Below are 6,000 nucleotides of genomic sequence, written 5' to 3'. Positions count from 1 at the left end.
AAATAACGGTATATCTAGAAAACAAGAGCTAGCACTACTGAAATCAACCCCGCTTGACAGTTTTTTCAACTATCACAGTATAATTATTTGAATATATTTTAAATAATTTAAATATTGTGTAATATAAAATCAAAATCTTATTTTTTTGAATTTTTATTTAAATTTTTTCAAACAATTCACAATAAATTTTACAAAATTTGTCATGGACTAAATATTTGAAATGTTCATAATATTTGAAACGTAAACTTTGTTTGAAACAATGTTGGATATTTAATGACCAGCTTTTGAGTCTTCGATGTATCAATGAAAATACTTAAAAATAATTTTATTAAATTTTTTAAGATCTAATTTTTTTGAAATTTCAATTATAAAAATATAATTAAATTTAAAAATTATATTATTAAATTTAAAAATATAATTAAATTTAAAAAAAGATTTAATTAGCAGATATCAATATGAGATCATATATAATTAACATTGGTAAACACTGGAACTAGAACGAACTTTAAAAAATTAAAACGATTTCAAACAATTTGAAATATGAATGTTCTCGTGTAAAAAAAATAATTGTTTAAAAGTTTGACTTATTATTTATATTTTCCTATTTTTTCCATTGTAAAGCCCTTTAAAGTTCATTATTTAACAAATTTTTATACAAATTTTGATTTACATTTGCTAGTTTGAAATTTGATAATATAGAATTTTTCCCAATCAAATCATGATAATCTCGATTTGAATTATCGTGTATGTTCGATTACTAGCATAATTTGATTTTCCATTTTTATTTGATGTAAAACCAAGTAAAAATTTTAAAAACCGTCCGTTATTTCAACAAAAATATATCTATCAGTGCTTAGTTACTTATGGAGTAAACATATTTGGTAATTTTTATCCGTAGATATTGATTTGAAATTAATGTCAAGTTACCTTTTAGGAAAACTTATCTGCTGAATATTTTACACCGTAGATATATATTTGTTTAAATTATGGGCATAAGAAAGAAATTTTTTTTTAAATTCTGAATAAAAAAATTCAAAGAGTTTTTCATACAAATTTTTAAAATATATTTTCCGTCCTTGTTTCTGATTTCAGTCCTTAAAATATTTATCTTCCATAGGTCCCCAAGTTACGAGTATTTATTTATAAAATAAATGGGTGTGTCAATTTTAATATGCAATTAAATTCTTAAAAAAAAATTTAATAAAATATTCTTTAAATTTCCTTTTTAACCGATGAACTTTATGATTCGCACATTAAATATAAATTTTCGTATGTCTCGTAAAAACAAACCATATAAAAAATGTATCGTTTAAAAGAGAAAAACTAATTTCAATTTGCACTTTTAAAAATTATAGTATATGTATCCACTTCAATGTCAGTTAGTTAGACATTTATCCAGAATGTGGAAAAATGTTTTCCTACTTTTATTCTTTCATTTTAATGACAGGATGTAGTAATGGAACGTAAAACGAAAGCGATAGTGTTAGTAGGTGCAAGGAAAACCTGACCGAAACCAACAATAAAAAAACTCCTGGCAACTAACAACAACATCTACATCTACAAACATGTATAAGTAAATGCATACATATACATTAGGATGGCTCTTAGTTTGCATTTTTGCGATTTACGATGCTCCCAAGGTCTAAAATGTTTCGTCGTCATCTAAAAATCTACTGCTAAACAATTTGAGCAAAATCGGATTAATGTCTAGTTTTATTAAACAATTATGAATAGTTTTTCTATTTTATATGAAATTGTTCTAACATCGGTAACTCATTATAACTTGATACCAAAAAATCATAAAATTTCATGGAAATCTCTAAATACCAAATTTCACATTTTCGAATTTTTTTGTAACGAAATTTCAAAAAATGTACATATTTATTTTATTTAGATTAATGGATTATAAACGCAAATCTTAACAGTTGTACATGTTATGGGTTAGTTTTTAGACACAAATTTGTTAAAATTATTTCTTAAAAATACTTTTCATAGCTTATTTTCTAATATTTAATTTCAAATTGTTTTTTTTTTTTGATTTTTTATTTAATTACTGTCACCACAACCTTGCTTATTGGTCATAACTATTTATATATTTTTACTTAAAAAAATGATAAGTAATGTTGATTTAAGAAATTTTGGTCCAAAAACTAAATTTCATGGAAATCCACTAATATCAAATCGGTCAACACGCTAAGGCATAATAGGTACATTCGTTATAATTTGCATTTTTAATGTTCATTTAGCGTTTATTAGTATCGACAAAAAAAATTCAATTTTTTTAAATTTCGTTTAAAAAAATTTTGAGATTGTAAAATTTGGGACTTGAATATGCATATTTTATGATTTTTCTTTTGCTATCAAATAAAAATGATTTGTTGATGTCAGAAAATTTTTATATTTTCTATTTAAACATTTATGGGTAAATAAAATACTAGAGCCGGGTAACTCATCAACATTTTAAACATAGTCAAGGCTTAATCAATGTTTGAATATAATTTTTTCATGCAAATTAAATAAATTTTATCTTTGATTAAGTTGTCCTGCCTAATACTATTTTTAATTAATTTTTTTTTTCAAGTTTTATTTTTTTGAAAATATTCAAACAAAATGTGCAACCTGTAAATGTTATCCGATTTTGCTAAAATTTTCAGCATTTGATTTTTAGATGACGAAAAAACTTTTTAGAACTTGGGAGCATCGAAAATCCAAAAAATCAAAACAAGGGGACCCTAATATACATACATATAGAAATGAATGCTCATAAGTGAGTCTCTGCGAATAAATATTAAAGTTGATATTGCAAAATTATTCCTTATATCGGAATAAAAGGCATTGAGGACAATAAAAAACACACACGGTACAAATTGTGTGTATATTGGTTTATTAATCCACACATATACCTGCAGCATATCTAAATACATATAGTACAAATGATATACTAAGTATGTGTGAATATTTAGGTTTGGCCAAGCAGCATCAATTACTATGTAGAAAATACGAGTATGCACGAAAACTTTATACTATATCTACTCTATAGTATATATTTCTGCAAAAATATACTATATATAAATATTGTATGTATGCTATATGCAGCTGATGATGCTGGGTCAGGTTGAGGTTACCACCAACACATCTCCAGCAAGCTTCCAACTAGCCAGGCTGCCTGCCAGTCAGTCAAGATGTCAACCAACCAAACATACAGTCAGCAGCCATCCAGCTAGCTTACCAGCCAGCCAGCACCTCTATACGATTCGTTTCTTTTCGGGACAAATATAACACAGAGCCAAACACAATCCAACACACACGCACACTTTCAATTATCCGGCACGTTGGTATATACACCAAATTTACGCAGGAAGTATTTTTTTCCTTGTTCACTTTTTTCGCTTAAAACTTTTTGTCATATTTAAAAAACGGAAGTTGCATATTTTTCTCTCCATTTGCATTATTAAATGTAAATAATACCGTTTAATATTTTATTATTTTTTTATTTGAAAGGATTAATCCTTAATAAGGATACATTTAATTTTTTTGTATTGCTTGTTTAAAACCGTTTTTCCTTAAAATATATTATATATTTATTTTTTTCATTCAAACAACCGTAAAATTTTAACGTTCTTTTCGTGTCGACACTCAAAAACAGAATAACTGTAATAGTTGTGCTCAATTTTTCATAACATAGATTTTTCTGCCCAGATTCCCACAACATATTTCCAGTTACATATTTTGCAAATTTATTATTGTGTCGCTCATGTGTTTGTTGTGCCGCTCTCGCTCTTATCACAAGTTCTCTCTGTTTTTATTACTCACAGCAAAAATCAAGAATAAGCATATAAAAAATAAGAATATGGTAGCAAATGTCAAAAGCGGAAGTGGAAATGGAAATGTAAGAGAACTTTGTTACGGTTTTTATTTGAATTGTTATTCGTGCGGTAGTACGGCTGAAAGGCGCTTAATTGATAAAGGCCATTTTTTATTTAAAGAAACATCTTGCATTAGAAAATATCCTAAAGTATGCATATTTTGTTCTTGTATTTCTAACTCAACGGAATTTCTAGTAACTCAAATAGCATTTTAATCCGACCGAAAGTGGGTTAATTCCGTAATTCTACAAACATTTTAAAAGGTATTTAAAACTTAACGATATTCGATCATAGTAAATTCTTTTTGTGACAGCCTAGGTTTTATTAATGTTTTTTGGTTCGAAGACTTTAATTTTAAGTTGAGTCTCTTATTTACTGCTGCTTATTTCCAATACTACCGATTTCAAGTGTAAGTAAATATTCAGAATGATTCAGACATTGAGGAATTTATCTTTGTAACTACCGTGTTTGTCAAAGCTGAACACGATGAGTTAAATTTGTTTAACTCAAATAGCGCAATGTTTATTGTCCAGTTTAAAAAGTTCAAGTTTAGCCAAATCGTACATCATTTGAAGATGGAAAAAGATTTAAATCCCCCATTGCATTTGATGTGATTTTCATTTATTTTTTTAACAGCGTAAGGAGAAAGTAAATTTTCTGTAAGCTTGGATAACACTCAATACTTGATTTCAATCGGATACACTTGATTTCAATTGCTCCAGTGGTTTAGAAGTTACATTTTCCATTTATTTTGAAATCATACCCACTTTGTGTCTTTATGAATTTTTATGACATATTTTAGTTCATAGCTCCTTAATTTAATGAGCGTCCACCTCATACAGCTAAAAGCTACTGTGAGAACACTCAATCGAAGTCACAGTTAAAAGTTTATTTATTTAACACTTTAACGAAGGTCTATTCCAATATTTATTTCGTTATCATAAATCGATTCTTTTTTGGGATCAAAAATCGTTTTTTGGGGTCTGGAAATTATTTTACTTATAGATTTTATACATCAACTTCCATAAGATAATAAAAATACCGGAAGTTTTCTAAGTTATGCTTTAAATAAAATTGACAATATATGATCACTGTGGAGTGCGGATTGAAATAATATTTTAATAATTATAACAAAAATGTGACCCGCACAACATCGGCTCTGAAGCTTGAAAAGTGCTTGGTACATGATTTAACTCCATTTTAAAAATGTTATAAGGTTCACTTTGACCCCAAATACTTTAAGAGGTTAATTTATATTTAAATTTTGATTTAAGACTTTAGTACTGTATTCACAGTACTAAAGTTTTACAATATTACTAAAATTGTTGACTCAAATTTGAAATAGTACACTAACTTGCTCACAGCAGCCATATTTTTCGTGTTATTATTTTATGACATACCACTTTATGACTACCATGTGAATACCCCAAATTTTTATGAAAAATCCCAAATATTTCAAACATTTTACAAATGAAAAGGCTTGACTTGATATATTTGGTTGAACGGTTCAGAATAAAATCTTTCGATATGGATTTAAATACATACCCTTATTTTGGGTTGGAATGGTCCAATTTAAAATTTTGAATTTATCTATTTAAAAAATGGATTTTTTTCGAAAGGCCCTTCCTTAAGTTAATGTGATTCGCTCCTGATTTTTTCGACACTATTGGAATTTTGTAAAGAGCGCGAAAAGTATTTTATTTTTTTGTTTTGTTTTTGTTCGTTTGTTTTGGTTATGGGTTTTCAGTCAGTTTTGGGGTGATTTTGGAATGTATGAATGAATGTGAAATCGTTTAACAGAATAACAAACAACAAAAAACAAGTGATGATGATGCTCTTTTACTACGAGTACGAGCATAAACAAATGTTTGTTGCTCTTTTACAATCATCCATCCACACATTCCATACTAACTAAATATTGTATAAAATAATGAAATTTTATGCTTGATGTTATGGAATTGATAAGAAATAATAGTGGGTTAATATTAAATCCTCTAATGTAATTATGTAAATATTTAATAATTTCTTAGAATTAAGAAGGTATATTCTCTCGTAGTATATTTTTTTTTAAATCATTAAGGCAATTTAATTTAAATTGTAAGATTTTTATCTATGTGAGTAAAATAAATATAAA

The sequence above is a fragment of the Calliphora vicina genome, chromosome 4, assembly GCF_958450345.1.
Source record: "Calliphora vicina chromosome 4, idCalVici1.1, whole genome shotgun sequence".
NCBI classification, from domain to species: Eukaryota; Metazoa; Arthropoda; class Insecta; order Diptera; family Calliphoridae; genus Calliphora; species Calliphora vicina.
This window is presented reverse-complemented; position numbering follows the sequence as displayed.